Below are 14,642 nucleotides of genomic sequence, written 5' to 3'. Positions count from 1 at the left end.
TGTGTGGGGGGAGTGGGTGTGTGGGGGGGAGTGTGTGTGTGTGTGTGTGTGGGGGGGGAGTGTGGGGTGGGGAGTGTGTGGGGGGGGGGAGTGTGGGGAGTGTGTGGGGTGGAGAGTGGGTGGGGGGGAGTGTGTGGGGCGGTGGTGTGTGTGGGGGGGGGGAGTGGGTGTGGGAAGGAAGTGTTTGGGGGGGGGGAGTGGGTGTGGGGAGTTTGGGGGGGGGGGGTCCTCAACCTCGTGACCAAAAACATCTCTCCGAGTGACAACAATCAGCATGTTTGTGATCAAAAAGGTGGTTCGCCCAGGACGAGGCTAGCCCATTGCACTTCGGGTGTGCTGACGCCTGCGATGTCCCCAAATGCGGGATACTCGACTGCAAAATTTGTGGTAGTGGGGGACTGCGTTCGCGCTCTCCCCTGGTTTACAAAATAAAAATAGAACTGCTCTTCATACACTTGCCAGTAGGGCGCTTAACTCTTTCTTTCCCTGTCCAGTCTTATGTATTTGCTGGCTACCTAGTCTTTCCACACAATAATTGCCCACCTCCATTATTTTACTCCCTTCCATTATCAACAATTATTCCTTCTGCTCAGAGTTTATTACTCTGCCTGCAATCCACCCATAACTACGATTTATTTACCCCAGAAAAAATAACCCTCACCCCACACAATTCTCCCCCTGACATTTTATTTGTGGCCGGCAAATTCAAAACACCGTGGGCTGGATTCTCCAATCCTCAGGCTAAGTGCTGATGCCAACGGAGGATCCGTGGAGTTTCACGATGGCAACGAGTGTTGCAGACTGGCACATTCCAAGGTCCAGGACTATGTGCTGAGGGACGCACTCAAGCTTGGGGCAGCTGCCGCCAAGGCGCAATGGGGAAAGACCACTGTGTAAGGTCTCACCAGCAAATGTACACCGAGGGGCAGTTAACAGTGTAAACCCCCCTCGGTCTGGGTCATTAGCACTCCAATGTATAAAAGAAACATGACAATGTAAATCATAGATCATAGAATGTACAGTGCAAAAGGAGGCCATTCGGCCCATCGAGTCTGCACCGGCTCTTGGAAAGAGCACCCTACCCAACATCAACACCCCCACCCTATCCCCAGAACCCACTAATCCCACACAACACTAAGGGCAATTTTGGACACTAAGGGCAATTTATCATGGCCAATCCACCTAACCTGCACATCTTTGGACTGTGGGAGGAAACCGGAGCACCCGGAGGAAGCCCACGCACACACGGGGAGGATGTGCAGACTCCGCACAGACAGTGACCCAAGCCGGAATCGAACCTGGGACCCTGGAGCTGTGAAGCAATTGTGCTATCCACAATGCTACCGTGCTGCCCCTTGGCCCGAATAAAACTTGCCCTCCTTCTCGCCACCTCTGCACTCCAATCTTGATATACGCGGATCACAGCGTTCTCCCACCTACTGCTCCGAGTTTTCTTCGCCCATCTGAGGACCATCTCTCTATCATTATATCGGAGAAATCTCACCACTATGGTTCGAGGTATTTCTCCAGCCCTCGGTCTTCGCGTCATAACTTGATAAGCTCCCTCCACCTCCAACGGGCCCGTCGGGGCCTCCGATCCCATTAACGAGTGAAGCATCGTGCTCACATATGCCTCAACGTCCGCCCCTTCTGCACCTTCGGGAAGACCAAGAATCCTTAAATTCTTCCTCCTCGCATTATTCTCCAGCACCTCCAGCCTTTCCACACACCTTTTGTGTTGTGCCTCGTGCATCTCTGTCTTCACCACCAGGCCCTGTATTTCGTCTTCATTTTCAGCGGCCTTTGCCTTCACGACCCGAAGCTCCTGCTCCTGGGTCTTTTGCTCCTCCTTTAGCCCTTCAATCGCCTGTAATATCGGGGCCAGCAGCTCCTTCTTCATCTCCTTTTTAAGTTCTTCCACACAGCGCCGCAGGAACTCTTGTTGGTCAGGGCCCCATACTATACGGCCACCTTCCGACGCCATCTTGCTTTGTGCTTGCCTTCCTTGCCGCTGCTCTAGAGGATCCTCCGCATTCCGGCCACTTTCCTCTCCTTTTTCCATCCGTGTCCAGGGGGAATTCCCTTCTGGTTTACCGCACAGTGTTTTTAGCCGTTAAAATTGCCGTTGGGGCTTCTATTAAGAGCCCAAAAGTCCGTTCCACCGGGAGCTGCCGAAACGTGCGACTTAGCTGGTCATCCCCGCACCCGGAAACCCAAAACAGAACTATCTTAACTGATGCCTCAATCCTATCATACAGAAATGTTGTACGCTTTGAACTTCCACTGTTTCTATATTCTTATCATTTATGAAGAACATGGTTCGGCTGTTTAGCACAGGGCTAAATCGCTGGCTTTGAAAGCAGACCCAGGCAGGCCAGCAGCACGGTTCAATTCCCGTAACAGCCTCCCCGAACAGGAGCCGGAATGTGGCAACTAGGAGCTTTTCACAGTAACTTCATTGAAGCCTACTTGTGACAATAAGCAATTTTCATTTCATTTCTATCCTTTCTATGTCTAAATCACCTTGGGATTCTCAAACCCATTTATTAGAAGATTCAATGTACAAATAAATGATTGGAAAGGGAGAGATAGAATGCTAGAGGGACAGAGACAGGGATATTTAACCCCAAAACCCCGCTCAGAAATCCTTCCAACCCCACCGCCCTGTCTAAAACACAAACACCACCATTGAGGACAAACCTGTACCCAGGCTGCGGCCTATTCATTTCAGACCCACTCCCTCACCGCCTCCCGACTGCTTCACACTCAGTGAGCCAGTTTAATTTTAAATTGTGCGTGGTCACTAAGTTGACAGTTCAGGAAAGGCTGCAGGCCATTGGTGCACAGCAGGATCCCACACACAGCAATGTGATTCTGTCAGGGTGGGACAGGCAGGTGAGCAGGGGTTGGGGGACATGTTCCTTCCCTTGACTACTATATTTTTTCTTCCATCTCCCCTCGCCACCACCCCAACCTCTGAACAGCATGGGTATTCCGAGTCTGGAGACACATCCGCCCTCAGAAAGTTAAACTCCCCTCTTTAAACTGGGAAACCCACTGCCCGGTAAATCACCCTCCCAGCATTTACTGCTATTCTTTCGCAAATCAAGGAATCCCTGGGAAGGTGTGCTGGAGGCTCCCCGGTGCAGTTTGTGGGGTGGTTTTCATTGATTGAAGGTTTAAAGAGACACGAAGAAGGTGGAGAGAGATGGACAGATATCGGCAGAACGCTGGGGAGACAGAGAGAGAGAGACAAGAATGGAAAGAATGCAGAAAGGGAGAGACAGCCTCTCTTTTTCACTACCTCCCTCTCTGTCATTCTCCCTCTCTCTAATCTCCATCACCCCCCAGCCCCACACTCTTTCTGTACTTCTCTCTCTCTCTTGCTCATCCCAGTAGTTGGGAAGTAGAGAGAGAGAGAGAGAGAGAGGGTCACACACAGGAATCTAACAATCACAACCACAGCAAACTGAATTCAAATGACCCCCTGCGGATTTCATTTCACCCTCATATTTACGTCTCGGCCTAAAATACAAGCTTCATTCCAGAATTATACCCGCTTCAAGTTAAGGGACTTTAATTCTGCACCATCGAGATTACTTTAGTCGATGGATTGATTTTAAAAGTGGCCCCGCTTTTGTTAATTTTATGAATTCTGCAGGCAACTTGTGCACAGGGAGATCCCAAAAATGATAACACTTTCATTATTGAGTTCAGAGTTTCACATCGTGAATTTCTCTCTCTCTCTCTTTCTCTCTGTTTCTACACCATTGTTGCAATGTACAAACTGACAGCAGTATTGTTTGCACAGTAAGATCCCACAAGCAGCAATGTGATCCTGTCTGAATATCCCCTCAGTCGTCTGTGGAAAGGGTTCATCAACTCCCTCATTCCCAAGACTTTCAAATTTGAGACCTTCGAACCCACTTTGCAGTCCATGTGCTATTTTATTTTAAGAGTTGTGATCTCAATTGCTTTGCGGGCAAAGGCCACAGGCCTGTGCGTGAACAGCAAGATCCCACAGCAGCAGCAATGTGAACCTAACCAGGCGGGACGCTGTCTTTCCTCTCCCCCCCCCTCCCTCACTCCTGCTACGAGCCCCATTCCCCCATTCCACCCTGGATCTAAACCCCTTCCTCCCCCCTCATCCTGTGTGTGTGGATTGGACCAAGTCTATAGAACTCCCTTCAATCCTCGGAAAGAGTTAAACTGCCTCTCAAAACTAAGAAAACCCTTTGTAAAACAAAATCCATTGGTACAGAGAAAGATCCCAGAAGGTGCAGTCAGCAGTGTTGAGTGTCGTTTAAAATAGCTAACAGGTTATACGGAGAGTGAACGGGGCTCAGGCAATGAAATCAAACCCCCCTCCCTTTTGGGACATCCAGATTTAAAAGAACCCCTGTTATTTTCGGTTCATAAACAACATTTAGACAGCTTCATATTACAGATCTTTAATTTACTCTTTGTCACCCACCAAAGGGTTAATGTGTTTGTGTCTAAGTGCAAGGCCGGGGCGGCAATAAAGAGACAACTCACGTGTGTGCGGCCAGTGGAGTAGGCCTCAGTCCTTCCACTTGTCCTCTGGAGAATAGCCCTTGTCCAAAGATTCCTGCTCACATTGCAGTCTTCAAAATTCAAATTCCTGGGGAAAAGAGGGAGAAAGTTGACTGAAAGATGGGAAAACTTTGACACTATTTGGTATAGCGAGATCCCAGGATCCACTTATCAGTTACACAAACTCTCAGCAATGTTCAAACACAAAAATGGTACAGCTTTCAACCAGAGGCTAAAAAAAGATGAGAGACAGTTTCCCCCTTCCCTTATGTTTCTCTCTGACTCTCGGTCCCTCACTCATTTATATTTCTGTCCCCCTCCCTCACTCACTATCCCTCAGATATTAAAATTACACCTCGGTCAGGGTAATAACCAGACACAACTCACCCTGGGTGAAGCCTGCAGAACAGGCCTCAGCCAGCGCTGAGTTCAAATACTATTGGGAAATGATTAGAAACAGTATTGGTTGAGATCTCCTCAGAGATCTGTGTGCAGACCTACCCCATGACTTTCTGTCATGAATGTTTTCAGTCTGTCCGCTGCGATGGTTTGCTAAAGATGTGTCTTCACAGGAGAGGCCAGAGGCATTTGTCCTGTCTATGGTCATGTTAATTCAGGGCACAGCAACAGATCTAGCAATGTCCTGTCCTTACTTCAGTATTTATGTCAATATTTAATTCCCCCTGAGTTTCTGACTAGTTTGGGTTGTCTATTCATCTGTCTCCCGAGGAGGGGTTTCTATACAATGAGTAAAAACCAGCAAGAATTTCCCAGGACGGACCTGTCTTGGGAGTCTTTGATGGGAACAATCTTATTCTATGTTACTCACAGTCAGATTTCCTCAGTCAGCTGCTATATAAATTGGGATTCAATTTGATTTTTTTCACACTGTGAGATGTAAAGTTTATTCCTGAATCAATACAGGGTCATCGGCAACAACATCATTTTATTAGACAAGGAGGTTCAATGGGATTTTTCACTGAAATCCTCTGATGTCAATTCCTGAGATTAGAATTGATGTCAATTCCTGAGATTAGAATTTATAATGAAACAATTTAGATTAAATTAAAACAGTCAGTATGATCATCCCCAACTACTTTCTGTTAATTGATTTTTCGCAGCTGGATTCACACAATACAGACAGCAATGTCTCGTAGATATTGGAAGTGCCACAAATATTGTCAAATGCAGTGCGTGGGGTCCCTCACTGTTTCAATCGTACTGAGGAACAGTCAGCCCACAGGGACAACATTTCTGTATAATAGGACTGATGCACAAGTTAAAATCGTTCACCTGAGGAAGGAGCAGCGCTCCGAAAGCTAGTGACATCGAAACAAACCTGTTGGACTTTAACCTGGTTTTGTAAGACTTCGTACTGTGCTCACCCCAGTCCAACGCCGGCATCTCTACATCATGGCTACCATCGACACCGCAAACCGCCGGCTCAAAGTGGAGAGGATCTCCAGGAAGATCGCGCATATAGACACTGATATTAAGTTTCTACAAAGATGCAAGAAAGCAGACAAGATCCCGAAAGGGCTACAGATCACAAACCCACTCAAGTCGACCTACAACACTGACTACGCTGAGAGACTCTGCCGTCGCACCTCTCACACACTCCTCAACCACCTCGGCCGCCAGCTCTACAGCAGACGCAGCAACCTGGAAACCAAGATAGAGGCCATATTCTCAACTTGCGTTCAGGATGCAGCAGACCAGCTGCGGAACACCGCCAAACAGATGAGACAACAATACTATGCCACCTATATGCACACCAAGAACAGAAAGCTTGAGAAACTTGGCATCACCACCGGCAGCAACCAAGCCACCCCCGGTACCACAGTAGAAAACAATACAGGGAAATCTATTGTCAACTTGTCAGACTACACCCTTCAACCAGATAAAACCGAAGTCCTCAGCAGAGGGCTCAATTTCTGCACCACCACCTAAATGGACCCCATCAGCTTCGCGGCAGACGCGGAGGAATTCATCAGGCGAATGAGGCTCCGGGAATTCTTCCACAGACCCCCAAGAGGCCAACAGCGAACCCAAGGAGACTATCAATGAACCGGAACAGCAGACCAAGAGATCTGCGGTGCGGCAACCGAAGGGGAAAGAGTCGAATTGGACCCCTCCGGAAGGCCGCTGCCTTAGACTCGACATGTATGCTCAAGCCGTCAGGAGTCGCGTCAATGTCAGATTCATCAGTCGCATTCACAAGACAGCGTCACCCAAGCACAACGCAATGCCATCCGCCCTCTCAAGACCAACCGCAGGAACGTCATCAAACCAGCAGACAAAGGAGGGGCCACTGTCGTACTGAACAGAACGGACTACTGCAAAGAAGTATACCGACAACTGAACAACCAAGAACACTACAGACAGTTACCCGTAGATCCGACCAAGGAACACATCCGCCAACTTAACAGACTGATCAAGACCTTGGATCCAGATCTGCAGAGCAGGCTACGTGCTCTCATCCCACGTACTCCCCGCGTTGGAGATCTCTACTGCCTCCCGAAAATACATAAGGCCAACACACCAGGCCGCCCTATCGTTTCAGGCAATGGGACCTTGTGTGAGAACCTCTCTGGCTACATCGAGGGCATCTTGAAACCCATCGTACAAGGTACGCCCAGCTTCTGTTGCGACACAACGGACTTCCTACAGAAACTCAGCAACCATGGACCAGTTGAACCAGGAACATTCCTCGTCACAATGGACGTCTCGGCACTCTACACCAGCATCACCCATGACGGCGGCATTGCTGCAACAGCCTCAGTACTCAACACCGACAACTGCCAATCTCTAGACGCAATTCTGCAACTCATCCGCTTCATTCTGGATCACAACGTCTTCACCTTCAACAACAAGTTCTTCATCCAGATGCACGGAACAGCCATGGGGACCAAATTCGCACCCCAATACGCCAACATCTTCATGCACAAGTTTGAACAGGACCTACTCACCACACAGGACCTTCAACCGACGTTATACACCAGATACATCGATGACATTTTTTTCCTTTGGACCCACGGCAAAGAATCACTGAAATGACTACACGATGACATTAAAAAGTTCCAGCCAACCATCAGACTCACCATGGACTACTCTCCAAAATCAGTTGCATTCCCCGGAGCGGAGAAACGACGTCATCTTCTTCACAGCCTTCAACACGTCATTGATGACGATGAACATTTTACCAAGGTCATCCCCACACCCCCACTACTTGCCTTCAAACAACCGCGCAACCTCAAACAAACCATTGTTTGCAGCAAACTACCCAGTCTTCAGAACAGTGACCACGACACCACACAACCCTGCCATGGTAATCTCTGCAAGACGTGCCAGATCATCGACATGGATACCACGATTACACGTGAGAACACCACCCACCAGGTACGCGGTACATACTCGTGTGACTCGGCCAACGTTGTCTACCTCATACGCTGCAGGAAAGGATGTCCCGAAGCGTGGTACATTGGCGAGACCATGCAGACACTGCGACAACGAATGAACGGACATCGCGCAACAATCACCAGGCAGGAATGTTCCCTTGCAGTCGGGGAACACTTCAGCAGTCAAGGGCATTCAGCCTCTGATCTCCGGGTAAGCGTTCTCCAAGGCGGCCTTTAGCACGCGCGACTACGCAGAATCGCCGAGCAGAAACTTATAGCCAAGTTCCGCACACATGAGTGCGGCCTCAACCGGGACCTGGGATTCATGTTGCATTACATTCATCCCCCACCATCTGGCCTGCAAAATCCTACCAACTGTCCTGGCTTGATACAATTCACACCTCTTTAACCTGGGGTTACCCCATCTCTGGATCTGCAAAGATTTAATCACCTGCTAATGGTCGCATTCCAAGCATTGTTTGGCATCTTTGGATTTGTCTATATATGTGTTTCTGGAACATACGTCTTCATTCACCTGAGGAAGGAGCAGCGCTCCGAAAGCTAGTGACATCGAAACAAACCTGTTGGACTTTAACCCGGTGTTGTAAGACTTCGTACAAGTTAAAATAATTCTGTTTGAAAGTTTAAAGTAATCAGTCATTGTTCTGTGCAAGATTTGGAATCTGTCAGTGGAATTTACTTCACACAGGCAAGTGTTAACAAGTGTATGGGGAACTGATTAGAAGTTTTGATTGAGATATTCCTGCATTATGGAAAGGTGTGAGATCTTTTTAGGGTTGGGAAATGGATTGATGATCAAAGGAAGCAGTTTTTTGTTTACTACATCAGACTGAGGTTCACAACTTCCATGTGCTGAGAGAAAGGATTGATTAACCAACACCAATTATTCAAATACTTCAGACAAGTGACAAAGCAACTTGAATTCAGAATATCCAATATACAAACAGAGACAAGCAGGCACCTGTAATCAGAGCTTAAACTTCATGTTTGAATGTGAAGGGCTGAGTGCATGATTGTAATGAACAAGAGTCCACCCTGGGATTCGGTGCAATTTGAATTCTGCTTTTCCAAAATAATAAAAATAAGTATCTGCAATGAAAAATCCCTTGGACAGGACAGAGGGATTTTGACTCTGTATTTAATTCCAGACAGTATTTGGGTTGTGAGTGTTTGATGGACAGTGTAGATGAAGCTTTACTCTGAAACAATGGAATTTAGGTTAAGGGATGATTTAATCAAATGCTTCAGAATAATAATTGATATTGTACATCTCGTGTGTGTCTCAGTGTCAGTTCTGAAACATGTACAGCACAACCTCATCTTGTTTCTGTGTCTCCCTGTATCTCTCTCTCTCTCTCTCTTTCTCAAATTAGCTGGTCCATTTCCTAAATTACTCCTGACTAGATTTCAAAAGGGCTCCATTGCCTGTGAAGCAGTTTGCGATACCCAAAGGTTCTGAAATGTGCTTTCGAAATGCCTGTCCCCAAGTTGCTGTGAGGATGTTCAGAGTCAGTGGGTGACTTGGGTCACACACAGGACAGATACACCTCTCCAAGTTAAAGGTGGAGATGCCGTCGTTTTCGGCTGGTCCCGCTGGCGCAAATCACAACAGGTCCTTACCTGCAGGACCTGGCTCTGCGTGCGGCCTGCGGAGTCCTCGCGGGGCACGGGGGAATCTGGCCCCGTGGTGGGGGGGGGTGGCCCCACAGTGGCCTGGCCCGTGATCGGGGCCCACCGATCCGCAGGTGGGACTGTGCCGTTGGGGCACTCTTTCCCTCCACGCCGGCCGCTGTGAACCTCCGCGATGGCCGGCGCAGAGAAGAAATCCCGTGCGCATGCGCAGGAAATACGCCAGCAGGGGGGGGGGGGTGAACGGAGTCTTTAAGGTGTTCTATAGTAAACTGTCTGAGTCGGAGCCCCCCACGGGAGTGGATGGGATGAGGCAGCTTTTGGACCAGTTGAGGTTTCCAAAGGTGGAAGAGGCCCTGGTGGAGGGGCTGAGGGCCCTGATTGAATTGGAGGAGATTGTCAAGGGTATAGAGGGCATGCAATCGGGTAAAGCCCCAGGGCAGGACGGTTACCAGGTAGAATTCTATAAGACATTTTCGGAAATATTGAGCCCACTCCTGATGAGGACCTTCAATGAGGCTATAGAAAAAGGAACCCTCCCCCCCAACAATGTTACAGGCCTTGACCTCACTCATTCTTAAACGAGGGAAGGACCCGGAACATTGCGAGTCACACAGGCCGATTTTTGCTGATAAACGTGGATACCAAATTGCTAGCTAAGATTCTGGCCACAAGAATTGAGGATTGCGTCCCAGGGGTGATAGAGGAAGTCTAGACTGGGTTTGTGAAAGGCAGACAACTCAATACCAATGTCCGGAGACTTTTCAATATTATTATGATGCCCTCAGAGGGAGGGGAGGTGGAGGTGGTAACAGCGAAAGTTTTTGTTACCCGGGTATACAAGTGGCCAGGAAATGGGATGCCCTGCACAGGCTCAACCTGACCCGGTTTGTGGAGCAAATGGAAGGGGACTTTAAAAGGTGGGACATGCTCCCGCTGTCACTGGCAGGGAGGGTGCAGACCGTGAAAATGGCTGTCCTCCACAGATTTTTGTTTGTCTTTCAGTGCCTCCCCATCTTCATCCCTAAGGCCTTTTTTAAGTGGGTGAGTAGGTTCATTGTGTGGGCGAATAAAGGAGATCGCTGTTGGAGCGCAGTCGGAGGGGTGGGGGGGCAGGTTGGCGCTGCCAAGCTTTCACAACTACTACTGGGCGACCAATATAGCGATGATTAGGAAGTGGGCGATGGTGGTGGTGGGGGGGGGGGGAGCAGCTGGAGACGGCGTCATGTAAAGGTACCAGTCTGGGAGCTTTGATAACGGCTCCTTTGCCGTTCTCGCCGACCGGTTACTCCACAAGTCCGGTGGTGGTGGCGACATTGCGGATCTGGGGACAGTGGAGGAGGTACAAGAAGGTGGAGGGAGCGTCGGTCTGGACCCCGATATGTAACAACCTCAGGTTTGTCCCAGGTAGGATGGATGGTGGGTTCCACAGCTGGCAGAGGGCAGGTATCAGCAGGATGGGAGATCTGGTCATAGACGGAAGCTTTCCCAGTTTGAAGGCGCTAGAGGACAAATTTAATCTGCCGCCAGGAAACGCCTTTAAATATCTGCAAGTACGAGCATTCCAGAACAAACAGGCAGTGGCCTTTCCGACGCTGCCACCACTGAGGATACAGGACAGGGTGGTCTCCGGCACCAGGGTGGGGGAGGGGAAGGTATTGGATATCTACCGGGAACTACAGGAGGCGGAGGAAACCCTGGTGGAGGAGCTCAAGGGCAAGTGGGAGGAGGAGCTAGGTGAGGGGTGAGGAGTTGAAAGCGGGTCTGTGGGCAGGGTTAATTCCTCCTCATCATGTGCCAGGCTCAGTCTAATTCAATTTAAGGTGGTCCACCGGGCACACATGATGGCAGCGAGAATGAGCACGTTTTTAGGGTAGAAGACAGTTGTGTGAGGTGCAAGGGCAGCCCTGCAAACCATGTCCACATGTTTTGGGCATGCCCGGAGCTTAGAGAGTTCTGGCACGGGTTCGCGAGGGCAATGTCCAAGGTGCTTAACACACGGGTGGTGCCGAGTCCTGAGATAGCGATCTTTGGAGTGTCAGAAGACCCGGGAGTTCAGGGGGCGAAAGAGGCCGACGTCTTGGCCTTTGCCTCCCTAGTAGCCTGGAGACGGATTTTATTAATGTGGAGGGACTCGAAGCCCCCGAGTGTCGAGACTTGGGTTAACGACATGGCTGGGTTTCTCAGCCTCGAGAAAATAAAGTTTGCCTTAAGAGGGTCAATGCTGGGGTTCGCTCGGAGGTGGCAGCCGTTCCTCGACTTTCTCGGGGGAAATTAAAATGTCAGCAGCAGCAGCAATCCGTAGGGGGGGTGGGTGTGTGCTTCATTGGGATGGTGTGGGAAGACTGGGTCGCGTGGGGTAATGTCTGTTTAATTGTTATTGTATATTCTCTTTTTGCATTATGTTAATGTTCACTCTAGTTTGTTTTGTTGTTATTGTTACTACTATTATTATGAAAAAATTCTGCAAAACCTTAATAAAAATACTTTTTAAAAAGAAAAAAAAAGGTAAATACGGCAGCGATTCGGCGCATGCGCCAGATCGCGCTGGCGCTCCCGCACGTGCGCCAACCTCGCCGGCCGGCGGAGGCCCTTCGGCGCTGGTTGGTGTGGTGCAATTTAATGTGGTCAATCCACCTAAACGGCACCTCGATTGGGTTGTGGGGGCGAAAGCCATGCAAACACGGGGAGAATGTGCAAACTCCACACGGACTGTGACGCAGAGCCAGGATCGAACCTGGGACCTCGGTGCCGAATAAAGATCATTATACAGGCTCTCACCCTGGGTACAGGGTAGTCAGAACTCCAAAAGGAATAATTGTAGTGACCACATCAACATGGTGGAATGTTTATTCTAGTCTTATAGTATAAACAGTGACCGGGTCAACTGCAGTGATAGCGGGGAAAGGAGCTAATGTGCTCTCAATAGTGATATGGATGAGAACAGCTATATATTACAAGCTAATATTCAGAATGACATTCTCTAATGCAGTAATATTTCAGATAGAGTGTACAGCAGCATTTACAGCTACTGATGCAGCCAGGAAATAAATTGATCCAGGGGTTTATATTGAACAAGAACAACAAAGAACAAAGAAAAGTACAGCACAGGAACAGGCCCTTCGGCCCTCCAAGCCAGTGCCACCTAAACTACGATGCTGCCCGCCTAAACTACAATCTTCTACACTTCCTGGGTCTGTATCCCTCTATTCCCATCCTATTCATGTATTTCTCAAGATGGACCTTAAATGTCACTATCGTCCCTGCTTCCACCACCTCCTCCGGCAGAGAGTTCCAGGCACCCACTACCCTCTGTGTAAAAGACTTGCCTCGTACACAGGGCTAAATCGCTGGCTTTGAAAGCAGACCAAGGCAGGCCAGCAGCACGGTTCAATTCCCGTAACAGCCTCCCCGAACATGCGCTGGAATGTGGCGACTAGGGGCTTTTCACAGTAACTTCATTGAAACCTACTTGTGACAATAAGCGATTTTCATTTCATTTCTAAACTTTGCCCATCGCACCTTAAACCTATGCCCCCGAGTAATTGACACTGCTACCATGGGGAAAAGCCGCTGACTATCTGTCTATGCTCCTTATAATTTTGTAGACCGCTATCAGGTCGCCCCTCAACCTCCGTCGTTCCAGTGAGAACAAACCGAGTGTATTCAACGGCTCCTCATACCTAATGCCCTCCATACCAGGCATTATCTGGTAAATCTCTTCTGCACCCTCCCTGTGGGGGGAGTATGTGTGGGGGGGAGTGTGTGGGTGTGTTTGTGGGGGGGGGGTGTGGGGGGGGAGTGGGGGGTAGGGAGTGTGTGGGGGGGAGTGTGTGGGGCGGGGGTGTGTGTGTGGGGGGAGTGGGTGCGTGGGGGGGGGAGTGTGTGTGTGTGTGTGGGGGGGGGAGTGTGGGTGGTGGGGAGTGGGTGGGGGGGAGTGTGTGTGGTGGAGAGTGTGTGGGGGGGGAGTGTGTGGGGCAGGGGTGTGTGTGTGGGGGGGGGGAGTGTGTGGGGGGAGTGGGTGGGGGGTGTGTGTGGGGCGGGGGTGTGTGGGGGGGGAGTGGTTTTGGAAAGGAATTGTGTGGGGGGGAGTGGATGTGGGGGTGAGGAGTTTGGGGGGCGTCCTCAACCACGTGACCAAAAACATCTCTCCGAGTGACAACAATCAGCATGTTTGTGACTCCAAACCCTCCTGATCAATCTCTCTCTGTGCCAGTGTCAGAGAAGTTTCATCTTTCCTCGCTGAACAAAGTTAGACAGAGAAAGTTTTCTTTCCGGAAAGCTGAGCCTGTGATTGTGGCTGAGGGGCGGTTCACGTCCTTTTAAGGGCAATATGCAAATCAGCATAGCGGACTTTTTAAGCCATATTTCTCCAACTAGAGAGGAACATTCCGACATTTGTTAGAACAATACTGAAGAAGTAGCTTTACTGATGAGAGGAAATTGTAAGTAAAGGGACAGTTTGGCGGTGTAAATGCAGTAAGTGTGAGTGAAAGATGTGATGTGTGGTGTGGGCTGGGAGTGTGTCGTGTTTTTAAGCATACTTACCTGGCAGGGGTGAAACCATGATCAAAAAGGTGGTTCGCCCAGGACGAGGCTAGCCCATTGCACTTCGGGTGTGCTGACGCCTGCGATGTCCCCAAATGCGGGATACTCGACTGCAAAATTTGTGGTAGTGGGGGACTGCGTTCGCGCTCTCCCCTGGTTTACAAAATAAAAATAGAACTGCTCTTCATGCACTTGCCAGTAGGGCGCTCAACTCTATCTATACCCATCCAGTCTTTTTTATTTGCTGGTTACCTAGTCTTTCCACACAATAATTGCCCACCTCCATTATTTTGCTCCCTTCCATTATCGCCAATTATTCCTTCTGCTCAGAGTTTATTACTCTGCCTGCAATCCACCCATGAGTACAATTTATTTACCCCAGAAAAAATAACCCTCACCCCACACAATTCTCCCACTGACATTTTATTTGTGGTCGGCAATTTCCAAACACCGAGGGCTGGATTCTCCAATCCTCAGGCTAAGTGCTGATGC

At 49.4% G+C, this 14,642-nt stretch overlaps 1 non-coding gene and 1 pseudogene across 1 annotated transcript; both read left to right on the top strand.

Moving 5' to 3' along the window:
• The first annotated feature begins 265 nt into the window (after window positions 1-265).
• Window positions 266-419, top strand: LOC140390899 (U1 spliceosomal RNA; annotated as a pseudogene).
• A 13,723-nt stretch (window positions 420-14,142) lies between these two features.
• Window positions 14,143-14,306, top strand: LOC140390685 (U1 spliceosomal RNA). Its single transcript, XR_011934743.1, has one exon. It is a non-coding gene; the product is annotated as a U1 spliceosomal RNA (small nuclear RNA).
• Window positions 14,307-14,642: the final 336 nt, after the last annotated feature.

The sequence above is a fragment of the Scyliorhinus torazame genome, chromosome 14 (assembly GCF_047496885.1).
Source record: "Scyliorhinus torazame isolate Kashiwa2021f chromosome 14, sScyTor2.1, whole genome shotgun sequence".
Lineage (NCBI taxonomy): Eukaryota > Metazoa > Chordata > Chondrichthyes > Carcharhiniformes > Scyliorhinidae > Scyliorhinus > Scyliorhinus torazame.
This window is presented reverse-complemented; position numbering and strand designations above follow the sequence as displayed.